Source organism: Eriocheir sinensis, chromosome 16, assembly GCF_024679095.1.
Source record: "Eriocheir sinensis breed Jianghai 21 chromosome 16, ASM2467909v1, whole genome shotgun sequence".
In the NCBI taxonomy this organism is placed as follows: Eukaryota; Metazoa; Arthropoda; class Malacostraca; order Decapoda; family Varunidae; genus Eriocheir; species Eriocheir sinensis.
The window spans coordinates 12928762-12945673 of NC_066524.1; positions in this window are offsets into that span (position 1 = coordinate 12928762).

A 16912-nucleotide genomic window follows, 5' to 3' on the forward strand; every position below is an offset into this window, starting at 1 on the left:
AAAAGAAAAAAAAGAAAAAAAATCATGATATAAAAAAAGTGGAAAAGAGAAAAAAAGATAATCAAATGAAAACCGACAAAAAGAAAGAAAAAAAAGGATAAATGGTTCAGAGAGAGAGAGAGAGAGAGAGAGAGAGAGAGAGAGAGAGAGAGAGAGAGAGAGAGAGTATTGCAGCAGCGGCAGTATTTCCATCTCCAGGTCATTTAAAAACCTCCTCCTTTATTTCCGTTTTCTACATCGCTATATCATCGGCCTCTCGTTTTCTTTTCAGCGCCGACTCTCGTAATTTTCTTGGGCCCGCGTTTTTTTTTTTTTTTTTTTTTCCCCCCATCCTTGCCCCAAATGACTTTGTACCGCGCTGAGAAAGAGGAAGAAAATGGAGAAAGCTATGAAAATATATGAAGAAAAATAGTAGTAGTAGTAGTAGTAGTAGTAGTAGTAGTAGTAGTAGTAGTAGTAGTAGTAGTAGTAGTAAATACCATTCGCTCCTTCAATAAAATAATATGTTGCATTCATCTCTACACGAAATTAATTAGCAAAGAAAAAAAAAGTTGAACGAAGATGATAAAAATAAACTAAAAAAAAGTGTGTGTGTGTGTGTGTGTGTGTGTGTGTGTGTGTGTGTGTGTGTGTGTGTGTGTGTGTGTGTGTGTGTGTGTGTGTGTGTGTGTGTGTGTGTGAAGGCTAGTTGTTTTGGCGTCGTGAAAGGGTTGTGAGTGGGCGGCAGAGAGAGAGAGAGAGAGAGAGAGAGAGAGAGAGAGAGAGAGAGAGAGAGTGAGTGAGTTCGTGTGTGGGCGGGGGCTGAGAAAGGAGGAGAAAGAGAAAATAAGAGAGTGAGAAAGGGAGGAAAAGAGAGGAGAGAGGATAGCGAGAGATTGGTAAAAAAGGGAGGAAGGAGGAGAAGGAAAAAGAGCTGAAGAAGGAGAGAAGGAAAGGAAAGGAAAGTGACAAAGAAGGGAAGGAGAGAGCAGGAGAAGATAGGAAGAAGTCTAGGATAGCTAAGGATGGGAAGGGAAGAAAAAAGAAGAAGGGGAATAAGGAAAAAAAATAGAAAAGGGTTGAGGAAGGGTGAAAGCGGAAGGGAAGAGTGTAAAAAAAGGAAAAGAAGGGATAGGTAAGGAATGGGAAGGGCAAATTAGGGATGGAATGGTAGGAAAGCGTAAAGGACAGAGTGGGAAAGGGGAAAAAAAAAGAGAGCGAGAGAAAGATCAAGGAAAGACTGGGAAGTGAAGGCAAGGTTAGGGAAGGCTAGGGAAGAGGTTGGGGCGCTTAGCAAGGGCAGAGACGAGGCAAGGAAGAGAGGAAATGAATAGAGCAAGGGAGAAAAGAGACAGTAAGAGGCGGATTGGGAAAGATTGGGGCGTGAATACATGAGTAGGGAAGGATTTGAAAGGGCAGGAATGGGGAGAAAGGGAGGATACAGGGAAGGGAGCAAAGGAACAGAGAAAGGGAGAAAAGAGACAAGAAGGAAAAGACAAACTGGGGAAAGGGTCGGGAGGGAAGGAAAGGGAAGGGGAGACTAGGGAAAGGCTTGCAAGGTATTGGGAATGCTAAGGAAAGGAAGAGGAACAGAGAAAGGGAGAAAAAAGACAAGAAGGAAGAGGCGAACTGGGGAAAGGGTCGGGAGGGAAGGGAAAGGGAAGAGGAGACTAGGGAAAGGCTTGCAAGGGGTTGGGAATGCTAAGGAAAGGAGGAGGAACAGAGAAAGGGAGAAAAGAGACAAGAAGGAAGAGGCGAACTGGGGAAAGGGTCGGGAGGGAAGGGAAAGGGAAGGGGAGATTAGGGAAAGGCTTGCAAGGTATTGGGAATGCTAAGGAAAGGAAGAGGAACAGAGAAAGGGAGAAAAGAGACAAGAAGGAAGAGGCAAAGTGGGGAAAGGGAGGGAAGGCTAGGGAAGGGCATGGGGGGCAAGGGGGGTATGGGGGCCAGGGGGGTGGTCGGCCAATACCCTGCTATCTGGTCCATAAGGTAGCCGGCGTACGAACCCTGGCAGGGCCCGAACATAACTCTGCCGCCCGTGACAGCTCGGCCCTGGCTGCGTGGGATGCGCCCCTCTGCCCCTTTCTCTCTCTCTCTCTCTCTCTCGTCGTTCTTTACCTCCTATTTCTCCTCTTCTTGCGTTCTCTTCTTCTCTTCCTCTTCTTTTCCTCATTCCTTCCTTTCCTCTTACTCCTGCAACCTTCCTTCTTTTCCTCTTTCTTCCTCTTCTTCTTCCACCTCCTCCTCCACCTCTTCTTTCCCTCCCCTCACTCCCCGGTTCATTCCCTCCTTGCACCGCTTCTCCTCCTCCTCCTCCTCCTCCTCCTCCTCCTCCTCCTCCTCCTCCGCCCTTCGCACGCTCAATAGTCCTACATTAAGCAAGGTTCCTTCCTCCAGAGCGAGTCTCTCTCTCTCTCTCTCTCTCATTTACCTACCCTCCTTTACTTTGCCTTACACTCCTTTTCCTCTTATTTTCCCACCTATCTTTCTTTACCTAATCTTACCTTACTTACCTACCCACCTATATTCATTTTCTTACCTACTTACCTAACCGAACCTAACTTAACTTAATCTAACCTCTCTTTCCTACCAACTTTACCTTATCTTCCTCTACCTTCCCATCTCCCTCCCTCCCTCTCTACCTACCTACCTCCTTACCTTACCTTACCTTACCTTACCTTACCTAACCTAGCTTAACCTACCACTTTTCTCCTACTTACCAACCTAACCTTACCTCACCTTACCTTACCTTCCCACCTCCTTCCCTCCCTCCCTACCTGTCTACCCACCTGCCTACCTGCCTTTCCTTACCTGGCGGCTACCTGGCCCTCACCTTCCCACCACCTCACGTCCTCAGAGTAATTGCCCAGTGCACTTACTCCTGTATTGAGAGGTTTGCACGTGTGTTGTGGTGCCCCAGTGTTTTATTTAATGGAGGGGGAGTGGGGGGGGGAGTGGAGTGGGGGGGAGGCGGGGAGGGGTGGAAAGGGAGGGGAAGTGTGTGTGTGTGTGTGTGTGTGTGTTATATGCGAGTTCGGTTTAGGCCTCCTCCTCCTCCACCTCCTCCTCCTCCTCATCCTCTCTTCTCTCCTCTCCTTTCCTTCTCTCTCCTTTTTTATCCTCTCCTTCTCTCCTATCCTCTCTTTCTCATAATGTGTGTAGACGTGACAGCCTGGTTCATGGTTCTTGTGGTTGTGGTTGTGGTGGTGGTGGTGGTGATTGGTTGTGGAGTACACCATGTTTCTCCATCTCTTCTCCACCTCATCTCCACTTCTCTCTCTCTCTCTCTCTCTCTCTTTATTTACGTTTTTCTTCCTCCTTCTCCCCTTTTTTCCAGTCCTCCGATCAAACACCTCCTCCTCCTCCTCCTCCTCCTACTCCTCAGCTTACACGTTCTCCTCTTCATCCTCTCCCCCCCCTCCCCCACAACACCACCTCTTTGAATGCCTCATCAACATCCCCACCACCACCACCACCACCACCATCGCTCCATATCACACACTCCATTCCCCTTTGCCCACCCACACACACACACACACACACACACACACACACACACACACACACACACCTGGAATACCTAATTATGTGCAGGTAAAGGTAGAGAAAGAGCGAGAAAAGTTAGATTATAAGTGTGTGTGTATGTGTGTGTGTGTGTGTGTGTGTGTGGCCTGCCCGACCCACTCATTAAACATAGTGGTGTGGTATTATCTCTCTCTCTCTCTCTCTCTCTCTCTCTCTCTCTCTCTTCTAAGAATGTAATCCAAGCCGTGTGAGTGACTTGACCGTGTACGTGTGTGTGTGTGTGTGTGTGTGTGTGTGTGTGTGTGTGTGTGTGTGTGTGTGTGTGTGTCGGTTACATTTATGTCTTCTTCATCCACCTCTTTCGTTTCTTCTTTTTCCTCCTCCTCCTCCTCCTCCTCCTCCTCCTCCTCCTCCTCCTCCTCCTCCTCCTCCTCCTCCTCCTCCTCCTCCTCCTCCTCCTCCTCCTCCTCCTTCCCTTCGCTCTAATGGAATCTTGTTTTTCTCCTCCCGCCGTTGTGTGTTGCTTCGCCTTTGTGTTGTAAACTGTTGTGTTGTTTTGTTGTGTTGCTTTGTGGCGTGTTGAGGAGGAGGAGGTGGAGGAGGAGGAGGAGGAGGAGGAGGAGGAGGAGGAAGAGGAATAGAAAGACGAGGTGAGGTAGATTTCAAAAAGGTGGGGAAAGAACCGAACACACACACACACACACACACACACACACACACACACACACACACACACTCACCTTACCTGCTGATTACCTCAAGAACACCTTTTCTCAGCAAGTAAAATATTCATGAAAGGATAAATGAATATTGTGCTCTCTCTCTCTCTCTCCTACACTAGTTTTGCACACACACACACACACAGAGAGAGAGAGAGAGAGAGAGAGAGAGAGAGAGAGAGAGAGAGAGAGAGAGAGAGAGAGAGAGAGAGAGAGGCGGCAACCTTTGTGCATCTAATCCCTTCACGAGGTGCCACAAGGCGTGTGTTTGGAGAGAGAGAGAGAGAGAGAGAGAGAGAGAGAGAGAGAGAGAGAGAGAGAGAGAGAGAGAGAGAGAGAGAGAGAGAGAGAGAGAGAGAGAGAGACGCTTTGGGCATATTAATGAGGTCTTTCCCGAGGTCCGAGTCTCCTATCTTCACCTTCTTCATCTTCCTTTTTTTTACCTCTTCCTTTTTCTGCTCTTCCTCTTACCTCTTTTTTTTCTTCCTATCCATATATCTTGTTTCTTTTTTTCACGTTTTTTTCTCTTCCTTCTTTTTCTACGTGGTGAGGTGAGATTAGGCTTCAGTATGTTAGGTAAGGTAAGGAAAGGTAAGGGGAAATTTAGTGAAGTTTGAATAGGTGAGGGGAGGTAAGAAGGTAATTTAAGGTAAGTCAAAAAGATACTAGATAAGGTAATTTGAGATAGTTAGGTAATAATGTATGGGTTCGTTTGGCAGGGTTATGTAAGGTTAGGTAAAGTAAGGTAAGTTGAGGTGAACTGAGGTAAAATGAGAAGGTAAGGTAAGGGAAAATATGGTTTGGTAAGGTAGAGTGATATAATGTAAGGTTTGAGTAGGTGAGGTTAGGTAAGGTTAGTGAGGTAAGGCGAGGGGAGGAGGTAAGGTAAGGTAAGGGGAGATATAGTTGGGTAATAAGGTGTGATTTGATAAGGTGAGGTCAGGTAAGGTAAAGTGAAATCTAAGGTAAAATGAAATAAGGTTAGGTAAGGTTAAGGGAGATAACGTAAGGTAATGCAAGGTTTGAGTAGGTGAGGTTAGGTAAGGTAAGTGAGGTAAGGCAAGGTGAGAAGGTAAGGTAAGGTAAGGGGAGGTAGAGTAGGATAACAAGGTATGATTTGATGACGTGAGGTAAGGTGAGGTCAGGTAAGGCAAAGTTAGGGTAAGGGAAAGGGAAATCTAAGGTAAAATGAAATGAGGTTAGGTAAAGTTAAGGGAGGTATAGCAACGTAACATTAGATTTGATTAGGTAAGATAAGAAAACGTCAGATGAGGTAAGGTTAGGTGAGGTCATAAAAGGTCAGGTAAAGTTTGGGTAAGGTAAAATGAAATAAGGTTAGGTAAGGTGAAGGGAGATATAGCAAGGTAACATTAGGTTTGATTAGGTAAGGTAAGAAAACGTCAAATGAAGTAAGGTAAGGTGAGATCATATAAGGTCAGGTGAGGTCAGGAAAGGTAGGGTGATATATAGCAAGGTAACATTTGTTTTGATTAAGTAAGATAAGTAGAGGTCAGATGAGGCCAAGTAAGGTAAGGTGAGGTCATATAAGGTCAGGTGAGGTCAGGTAAGGTAGGGTGATTAGAGGCGCCAGGCTTCACCCTAATTGATGAGGCAGTAAACTCCGGGCTAATGACACCATCTACATCCATCCTCCAGCCCCTCCCTCCATCTTCTAATTCCCCTTCTACATTACTACACTAAGCTACTTAATGCCCCCCCCCGCCCCCCTCTATATCTCCCTTCTCTCTCCCTCTCCCCTCTGTTCTCCCTCTCTCTATCCTTCACCCTTCTTCTATTCCTTCTTTACCTTTTCCTTCCCATCTCCTTCCTTATCTCTCCCCCCTCCCTTTGCTCTCCCTGTCTCTATCCTTCTCCCCTCTTCTTCCATTCCTTCTTTACTTTCACCTCCCCATCTCTTCCCCTCCTCTCCTTCCTTCTCTCTCCTTCCTCCCTCTGCTCTCCCTGTCTCTGTCTCTCTCCCTTCTTCTTTCATTCCTTCTTTACTTCTCCCTACCCCTCTCTTCTCCGCCTCTCCTCCTCTTTTCTTCCATACCTTCTTTATCTCCTCTCTTTCTCTCTACTCTTCTCCCTTTTTTCATTCCTTCTTCATTTCTTCCTTCCCCTTTCTTCTACTCTTTCTCTTCTTCTTCCTTCTACTCTCCTTCCTTCCTTTTCCTCCTTTTGTTGTAATGATGTCCCTCTTCCCTCTCTTCTTTATTCTTTATTACCATTTCCTATCTTTATTCCCCTTTTCTTTATTTCCTCCCTTCCTCTCCCTTCTCAATAATTCCCTTTCTGTCCCCCTTTTCTTCCTCTATCTTTCTATCGGCAGTACTGGCTCTCCCCTTCACCCCTCCTCCTCCTCCTCCTCCTCCTCCTCCTCCTCCTCCTCCTCCTCCTTCTCCTCCTCCCCTTTGTCTATATGTCTTTCTCTTCCGCTTATCTATCACGGCCAATTAGCTTAGTTCCTTCCTCCTCCTCCTCCTCCTCCTCCTCCTCCTCTCTTCCCTTCCCTCGAAATGTCGTTGTTAATGTGAAGAGGAATTCATATTTTTAATCCACTTCTTTCTTTATTGTTTTTTTTGTTGTTGTTATTACTGCTGTTGTTGTCCTCCTTCTCCTCCTCCTCCTTCTCTTCTTCCTCCTCCTCCTCCTCTTGTATCTCTTCTCTTTTCTTTCTCCTTCTCCTCCTCCTCCTCCTCCTCCTTCTCTTCTTCCTCCTCCTCCTTCTCCTCTTGTATCTCTTCTCTTTTCCTTCTCCATCTCTTCCTCCTCCTCCTCCACCTCATCTTCGTTGCAGCCTCCTCTTCGTCCCTACTTCTCGTCCCTCGTCTCCTCCTCCTCCTCCTCCTCCTCCTCCTCCACCTCATCTTCGTTGCAGCCTCCTCTTCGTCCCTACTTCTTCTCGTCCCTCCTCCTCCTCCTCCTCCTCCTCTTCCTCCTCCTCCATTGATGATCTGTCAAATATATCAGTCTCGGGGCAAAAAAGTGTTATAATATTTTGTGGTGTGTATCATGCCCCGAAAATTAATAGTGAGAAGATATTCCTCTCTCTCTCTCTCTCTCTCTCTCTCTCTCTCTCTCTCTCTCTCTCTCTCGTTTTACTTCTACTTCTTCTTCTTCTTCTTCTTCTTTTTCTTCTTTTCCTTCTTCTTCGTCTTCTTCTTCTTTATTTTCGTCTTGTGGCTGTACATGTTTATTTTATTTTATTTTTTATCATCCGCATGTTATTTTTTCCTCCTCCTCCTCCTCCTCCTCCTCCTAAATGTATATCAACAATTATTTTCTTCAACTTTTCCTCCGACACACACACACACACACACACACATCAACTTTCAGACCGACCACCACGAAAAAAAAAGTAAAAAAAAAAAATAAAGAAAAAAATATATACTAGACATTTGAGGCTTTTGAAACTAAGAAGAGAAGCCCAAGAACTTACCTTTAATTAAGTGTGTACACCTGAGGAGAAGGAGGAGGAGGAGGAGAGGAGAGGAGGAGGAGGAGGAGGAGGAAAGAAGATGAAGGAAAAGACGATGATTAAATAAGGAGGAAAAATGAGACGATTAGAAGATTAAGAAGAGAGAAAGAGAGGAGGAGAAAGAAAAAAGAAGAAAATAAAGAAAAAAATGTCAGTATATAAGAAGAAACAAAATAATTAACTGGATAAAGAGGAGGAAGAGGAGGAGAAGAAAATAAGAAGAGGAAGAAAAAATAGTACCTTCGATTGAGGAGGAGGAGGAGGAGGAGAATGATTGGAATGAAGGAGAGAAGAGGAAGGAAGGTCGAAAAACAAACAAAAAAAAAACAAAACAGGAGGAGGAGGAGGAAAGGTGAGTAGCAAGGTAACATCAGGTAATTCTCTTTATTGTACCTGAACATAAATCACGAAGCTTGGCGGTGACTTACGGTGTGTGTGTGTGTGTGTGTGTGTGTGTGTGTGTGTGTGTGTGTGTGTGTGTGTGTGTTGAAGGTCGTTATGCCATGCTTGCTTCATACACCCAATTGGAGGAGGAGGAGGAGGAGGAGGAGGTGTGGTCGTATGAAGGAGAGTGTGAGCAAGTGAGGTATTGTGTGAGAGAGAGAGAGAGAGAGAGAGAGAGAGAGAGAGAGAGAGAGAGAGAGAGAGAGAGAGAGAGAGAGAGAGAGAGAGAGAGAGAGAGAGAGAGAGAGAGAGAGATAAAGACAAAAAAAAAGTGCATTAAGGGTGAGAGAAAGGTGTGAGAGAATGAGAGTGAGAGTGTGAGGGGGAAAGATTAAGAGTGTGGGAAATTGAGGAAGTGTGTGTGACCGAGGGGAGAGGAGGAAGAGGGGAATGAGGGAGTGAGTACCGCCATGATGGAGGAGGTGACAGGTTGAGGGAAGATGTGTCAAAAGTGTGGGAAGATTGTTATGAGTGGAGGAGGAAGAGGGGGAGGAGGAGGAGGAGGAGGGAGGTAGTTAGGTAGAAGGAAAATAACCGCGTGAAGATGGATGACTGAAAAGAAAGAAAAAAAAAGTGAGGAAAAGAAAGGAAGAAGAAAACGAAAACTGAAATGAGAAAAGAAATATAACTCGCTCGGGAAGGAAGAAAAAGAAGAAAGAAAATAAGGAAAAGTGAAGAAAAGAAAGGAAGAAGAAAATGAAAACTGAAATGAGAAAAGAAATATAACTCGCTCGGGAAGGAAGAAAAAGAAGGAAGGAAAGTAGGAAAAGCAGGTAAAGGGAGAGAAAAAAGGGAAAGGGAGAGGAAGGAAAATTAGGAAACGTAGGTAAAGGGAGAGGGAGAGGTAGGTAGGTAAATGATGTTGAAAAAAGGCAGAAGGAAGAGGAGAGAGGGAGAGGCGAGGGGAGAAGAGACAGACAGATAGGTAAAGGGCGACAAAGAAAAGGAGGAAAAATAGATAAGTTAGGTAGTTAAAGAAGGGAAATGGAAGTGGGGAACAATAACAGTGATGACGATAGTAGAAGAAAAAGGAGATGATGATAGATAAGGAACTAGAGAAGGAAAAGTAAATAGGTGAAGTAGGGAGATGCAGAGAAACAGAAGATAAAGAAAGGAATAGACAAAAATCATAGGCGAGGTTACAGTTATAGAAGATAGAAGAAAATAGGAGAAGGAGAAAGAGAAGAAAGAGGAGGAAGAAGCAGGGAGATGAGGAGAAGGAATAAAGGGCAGAGAAAAATAAACACGAGAAGGAGGCGGAGAAGAAGGAATAGGAATAGAAGTAAGGAAGAAAAAAACGAGGAAGAAAGAGGAGAAGGAATAAAGGAGAGAAAAATAAACACGAGAAGGAGGCAGAGGAGAAGAAATGGGAATAGAAGTAAGGAAGAAAAAAACGAGAAAGAAAGAGGGAAGAGAAGAAGAAAAAAAAACAAGGAAGAAGAAGAAGAGAGGTAGAGAGAGAGAGAGGGAGAGGGAGAGAGGGGGAGGTAGGTAGGGGTAACGTTAACAAGGTATTCAGGAGGAGAGTCGGTGGAGGAGTGGGAGGGGAGGGGGTGGGACCAGACCAGGGGGAGAGAGGGGGGGGGGTCTAGCTGGTCTCGTAGCCTGGCGCAGCGGAGTTAAGGCGCGCACATACATCAGGCGAGGCGTCTTGTCCCGCCTGGCATGTTTATGACGGAAAATTGCAAGATGCGAGAATGACCGCTGTGATGAGTTCAGGGGAGGCCGGCGGGGGGGGGGGGAGGTTGTGGAGAGGAGAGAGAGAGAGGAGAGGAGTAGGAAGGGAAGGGAAGGGATAGGATGAGAAAGGAATCGTGGCAAGGGGAGGAGAGATGGGAAGGGAAGAGAATGAAGAGAAGGATAAGGAAGGGACAGAACGGAATGGAAGGAAAGGGATAGGATGTTGAGGAGAGTAGGAGGAGAAGAGATGGGGCGAGAAAGGAATCGTAGTAAGGGAAGGGAAGAGAAGGGAGAGAATAGAACGGGAGAAGGGAAGGGAAGGGATGGCATAAGAAAGAAATCGAGGTAAGGGAAGGAAGAGAGGGAAGGGGAAGGGTAAGGAAGGAAGGGAAGGGTCAAAGGTGAAGGGAAGGGAAGGACGTGAGAGAATGGTTTAGTAGTGTTGAGAAAGAAGGGAAAGAAGGAAGGAAGAAGGGAAGGACTTGTGAGAAAGAACGGAGAGGGAGGGAAAGGGAAGAGGTGAAGATGGGATAGAAGGTGAAAATGGAAGACGGAAGGTAACGAGGGAGGAGGAGGAGGAGGAGGAGGAAAGAAAAAAAACTAATTCTTGAGTCCTTCACACGGCGTTTATCAAGGTAGACACTTGTACACCACCTCTGTAATCCCTCACCTGTACAGATACACAGGTAATGAAGGGGGGGGAGTGGCGGCGGCGACAGGTGTAGTAGTAGTAGTAGTAGTAGTAGTAGTAGTAGTGGTGGTGGTGGTAGTGGTAGATGACCCAAGAAAGTTAAAAGTAAGGAAGACGAAAATATTCTTAAAATCCCCCGCCAATTCAACCCAAATGGTGGTGATAATGTTGTTTTTGTTGTCATTGTTGTTGTTGGTGGTGGTGGTGATTGTGGTGGTGGTGTAGATAGATAGCATTGAAATAAATAAAATAATAAATAAATAAAAAAAACAGGACAAAGATATGTTATGAGATTGGATAAAGAGAAAATAATTGATACAAGAAAGAAATATGTTTGATAATAAAGTAGATTTGAAGCGTCTGTGGTGGAAAAAAGTAGTAGTAGAAGTAGTAGTAGTAGTAGTAGTAGTAGTAGTGATATTGGTAGAAAATTAGTGGCGATATTTGTTGTTAAAATTAATGGTAATGAAAAAAAAATATATAAATAGTTGTAGTAATAGTGGTAGTAATATAAATTGTGGTGGGTGATAGTGGTAGCGGTGGCGGCGGCGGCGGTGGCGGCGCAGGTGTGTTAACAAGTGTGTGTTAATGAGGCGCCGTTTATCAGGTGAGACATCTGACGCCTGCCACGGCACAGGTATACGGGGAGAGTCGACCTGTCTCTCTCTCTCTCTCTCTTCGTTACCTTCGTTTCTTCCTTCTCTTTTGGTTAGTCTTTCCTCCTCCTCCTCCTCCTCCTCCTCCTCTTCGCTTACCCCAGAACTGATGAAGATAGTGCGTAGAGGCGTGGAATGAAGATGAAGAAGAGGGGAAGATAAAAAAAAAAATTCTATACGTAAATAAATGTAGAATTAACAAAAAAAATGAGAGAAGACAGCCACGAAAAAGGAAGTATAGAAGAAAAGGATAAATATGGATAGATGAAAATAAAAATAAGATAAAGATAAAAAAAAGACAAATGGAAAGAAGGAAAAAGTTGCCAAAAGAGAATAGGAAGAACTAGAAAAAAGGAGAAAATAAGGTAAAGAAAGAATGGAAAGAGGAAGAAAATTGGGAAGAACAAAAAAAAAACTAAAGAAAGAATGGAAAGAAGAAGAAAATTGGGAAGAACAAAAAAAAAAGGAGAAAAAAAGCTGAGATGAGGAAAACGAAAGTGGGAAGGAGGAGGAGGAGGAAGAAGAGTGGAGGTAATAATAAGGGAAGTGGAGGGAAGTGGATGTGTCTTTCCTCCTAATTAAGCTGTCCCTTCCTCGTCGCCACAATGATGGGACGAGGACTAGCACACACACACACACACACACACACACACACACACACACACACTCATAATTTCCTTTCCTTTCCTCACTTTTTCTATTTTCACGTTTTTTTTTCACTTTCTTTTCCTTCGTCTTTCTTTCCTCGTTTCCACCTCCGCCTCTTCCTTTAATCCTTTTCTTTTTTCACGTTTGTTGTCTATCTCTTCTTCCTCCATCTTTTTCTTTTATTTTCCTGCGTTTCCCTAACCACCTCTTTTTCTCACCCTTTTCCTCTCTCATCTTCTCCCCTTTCTCCTGTTGGCCATGTATATTTCTCTTTTTATCTATTAATTTATCTATCTTTTTTTATCTCTTATTTAATTTATCTATCAATTAATTAAAACCTGAAAATTTATCTTTGTCTAACTTACAATTTTCTTTCCCAGGTGAGTGTCGTGGCGCATGAAGGAGGTCCCGTCTCGCCTATGGACAGGTAGATGAGGGGCGGCAGGTAATGCTTAATGAGTTTGAACACCTGGTGAGTGATTTGCGAACCTTTGAATGTCTATCGTCGGTAAAGGGATGCTGTGCTGTATCTGTCCATGTATCTATCTATGTATCTATCTTTGTCTGTCTTTATCTATTTGTGTATTTTGGTTATTGTGAGGTAAAGGATTTCTGTCTATTTCTATCTATCTTTTCATTTATATATTTATCTTTATCTATCGAATATTGCTAGGGAAAGGGTTATTCTCTCTCTCTCTCTCTCTCTCTTATTTATTTTATGGAAGTGATCTTGGCATCGTACTGTATAGAGGAAAGTTTAGGAGGAGGAGGAGGAGGAGGAGGAGGAGGAGGAGGTGTATACAGGGGACAACAAATGACGCGGAAGGTAAGCTCACCACCACCACCACCACCACCACCACTATCACCACCACCACCACTATCACCACCACCACCACCACCACCACCACCACCACCACCATCACCACCACCACCACCACCACTATCACCACCACTATCACCACCACCACCACCACCACCACCACCACTATCACCACCACTATCACCACCACCACCACCACTATCACCACCACCACCACCACCGCCATAAACATAAAGTCTGACGTCACAGGAACTAGAAAGAAGGAAATCAATGCTAATGGCCGAATCGACACATTACGTTTTCTTTATCTGTTTCCCGTTTTCTTTTTCTACTTTTTTCGTCTGTTGTTGTTGTTGTTGTTGTTGTTGTTGTTGTTGTAGAAAATGAAGATGAAGAAGAGGAAAGAAGAAGAAGAAGAAGAGGAGGAGGAAGAAGGATTGAGAGGAGGTTTAAACTTTCCTCCTCTTCCTTTTCCTATTCTTCCTCTTCCTCTTCTTCTTTATCTTATCTTTTTCTAATTCGATTTACGTTATTGAAGAAAAAATTTATACATATTTTTTCCTCTTCTTCTTTTTCGGTTTCTTCTTCCTCTCTTTTATCTTTTTTCTCCTCCTCCTCCTCCTCCTCCTCCTCCTCCTCCTCCTCCTCCCGCCTTACCTGCGCCTTGATCTCTCACCTGTCTCGTGCATCACCTTAGTAATTAAACTCACCTGTCCCGCACACAAGAGAGAGAGAGAGAGAGAGAGAGAGAGAGAGAGAGAGAGAGAGAGAGAGAGAGAGAGAGAGAGAGAGAGAGAGAGAGAGAGAGACGATAGCATAGTACATACATTCATTATTTTTTTCCTTCACCACCACTATCACCTCCTCCTCCTCCTTCTCCTCCTCCTCCTTCTCCTCCTCCTAAAGGGAAGAAAACGACGGCCATTTTTAAAGGGCCATTCGTAAACAAGGCCAGGAGGAAGACCTTTTTTTTCTCTCTCTCTGCTGGAGGAAAGAGAGGAGGAGGAGGAAGAGGAGGAGGGAAAGTAGGAGGGAGGTAAAAAAAATACACAAAATCTCCACATCGCAGAAAGGAAGAGAAGAGGAGGAGGAAGGAAGAAGGGAAGGAAGGGATCAGGAAGTGAGGAGGAGACTGAAGAGGTGGAGGAGGAAGAGGAGGAGGAGGAGGTATAGAGGAGAGAAGAATGTGAGATTAAGAGGAGGAAGAATTTAAGAGGGGAAGCAGGAAGGATATGGAGGAACGCAAAGAGGAAGAGGGAGAGATGGATGGTGACTTGTAGAGAGGAGGAGGAAGAGGAAAAAGAGGAAAGAGGACGAAGAAAGAGAAAGGCATAAGGAGAAAGCGTAATAAGAATACAGATGAAGAAACAACAGAGAGGAAGAGGAAAAAAAAGAGGAAGAATAAAAGGAAGAAGGAGAAAGGCATGATAAGGAGAAAGAGAAATAAAGAACAGGGAAAGAAAAGAAGGGAAAAGAGGAAAGAGGAAAAAAAATAGAAAAGGAAGAGAAAATAAAGGAAGAATAAGAGTAAAAGAGAAAAGAGGAAGAGGAAAGTGGAGGAAAAGAAAGGAGTAAAAAGCAGAAACCGAAGTAGATGAAAGGAAAAGAAGAGAAAAGATTAGTAATAGAAGATGAAAAGAAGAGGAAGGAAGAGGGAGAACAGAAAAGAAATGAAACAAGAGGAAAAGAGGGAAAAGAGGAAACGAACGAAAGATACAAACAAGAGAGAAGACGAAGAAGAAGAGGAAGGAAAAATCCGAGTAAGAGTAAAGAGGAGGATCAAGAGGAAGAGGAAGAGGAGGAGACTATAGTGCAGGTCACGTCCTGGTCCACAGAGGCCACTAACCACTACTTCATATCCTCCCCCTCCTCCTCCTCCTCCTCCTCCTCCTCCTCCTCCTCCTCCTCCTCTTCTCTCCTCCCCTCTCCTCTCCTCTTTCTCTCCCCTTTTTCATCCATTTTTTCTTCTTCCTCTTTCTTTCTCAAGTTAGAAGAATAATGTGCTACTTGTGTTAGGAATGTATGTATGTGTGTGTGTGTGTGTGTGTGTGTGTGTGTGTGTGTGTGTGTGTGTTAAGGGGAGGAAAGTTTGTGAGATGATGTGGAGGAGGAGGAGGAGGAAGAGGAAGAGGTTAGGAAGTTAGGGGAGAATATTATGTGTGTGTTAGAGGAGGAGGAGGAGGAGGAGGAGGAGGAGGAGGAAGAAGAAAAAAATAAGGATTGCAGAAATGAAATAAAAAACAAAAAAGAAAAAGAAAAAAAGAAAAAGAAAATGAAAAGAAGGAAACATGTGAGATGAAAACATTAAAAAAGAATGAAGAAATAAAAATAAAAAAACAAAACAAATGGGAAGTAGATTGAAAGAAAGAAAGAAAGAAATGACGTTTGAATTTGTGAGGAAAAAAAAAAGAGAAAGAGCAGCTACGTATTGGTTAGTGTGTGTGTGTGTGTGTGTGTGTGTGTGTGTGTGTGTGTGTGTGTGTGTGTGTGTGTGTGTGTGTGTGTGTGTGTTATGTTTTTTTTCTACAGTTAAGGAGGCATCTCAAAGGCTAAAAAAAAAAAATAGAAGAAAAGAAAGCCCATTATGTTGAATCTGTGTGTGTGTGTGTGTGTGTGTGTGTGTGTGTGTGTGTGTGTGTGTGTGTGTGTGTGTGTGTGTGTGTGTGTGTGTTGTGCAATGATGTAACTATGAAGAAAAATAAGACAGTGGAAGACGTGTGTGTATGTGTGTGTGTGTGTGTGTGTGTGTGTGCGTGTGTGTGTGTGTGTGTCTGGCCGCCATAATTATCCCGCCATGGCTGAGATAATATTCTTGACGGCTTCACAAAGAGCTTCCAAACACCACAAAGGCGCCTGCCACCCATTATCCTCATTGTCTCTTTAATGAAGCCCTGTTCCCTGCTTTATTCGGCCTGTTCCTCTTCCTCATCCTCCTTCCTATCTCTGTTCCTACTTTTCCTATTGGTTTCTGCTTCAACTCCTTTTCCTCCATTTTCCTCTTCCTCTTTCCTCTTTTACCCTTATTCCTCCTTTAGAGAGAGGGATGAAAATGTTGAGGTTTTCATTATTTTACTACTTCTCTTCCTCCTCCTCCTTCATTCTTTCTGTATTGAGAGACTTAGAGATAGAGATTGAGATTAAAAAGTTTATGTTCTCTATTTTATTTCCCATGATTTTCCTCCATTATTTCTCTTCCTTTATTTTCTGTTGAGTGAGGGAGAGAGAGAGAGTTTGAGAGGGATAGTAATGTAGGTGTTTTATTCAATATCTCTCTACCTATCTTTCTACATTTTTCTCTTTTCGTATTGAGGGAATGAGAGAGAGAGAGAGAGAGAGAGAGAGAGAGAGAGAGAGAGAGAGAGAGAGAGAGAGAGAGAGAGAGAGAGAGAGAGAGAGAAATGTTCTGCTCCCCCAATCCTATTCACCATCTTCGTCTTCTCCCTCTTCTTACATTTCTTATTGAAGGAGAGAGATACGGAATTACAGAGATAGAGGGAAAGATAAAGATGGGAAGGTTCTGTTCTGTCTACTTCCCCTTTTCCTCCCCTCCTCTTTCCTTCCTCTCTTCCTTCTTATCTTGTTTTGCAGAAAGAGTTCATGGGGGGTCAGAGTAAGAGAGAGAAGGAGAAAAATGGAGATAGAAGGAAAAGGAGGGAGAGAGAAAGAGAGAGAAGTAGGATTGATGATGGAGTGGTTAGTTGTGTGTTAATGGAGAAGAGATATAGAAGGAATGTAAGGAGGAAGGAAAAGAGGAAGAAGAGGAGAGGAGAACGGCAGTGAACTAAAAAAAAAAAAAAAAAAAACGAACACGAGGAAAATACATAAGAGAAATAAATAAAATATGGTCACAAGAAGAGAAGTGATAATGGAAGAAAGAGAAGAAAGAAGAATACAAAGAAGAGAAGAATAAAAGAGGAAAACAAGAAAGAGGAAAAGAAAAGAAAGAGAAAAGAAAAGAAGAAAGAGGAAAGAAGAGAAAAGAAAGAAAGAGGAAAGAAGAAAAAAAAGAAAAAAAGGAAAGAAGAGAAAAGAAAAGAAGAAAGAGGAAAGAAGGAAAGGAAAAGAGAAAGAGGAAAGAAGAATACCAAAAAGCGAAGAATAAAAGAGGAAAAGGAGAAAGAAGAAGAGACATATCTAAGGGTACATAAGGTCCATTCAAGCCCCAGACCACAGCAAAAAAGAGGAGAGAGGAGGAGGAGGAGGAGGAGGAGGCGCTGCGGACGGACTGTAATGGCGGACCGTTCAGCAAAATGGAAGTGAAGAATGAGT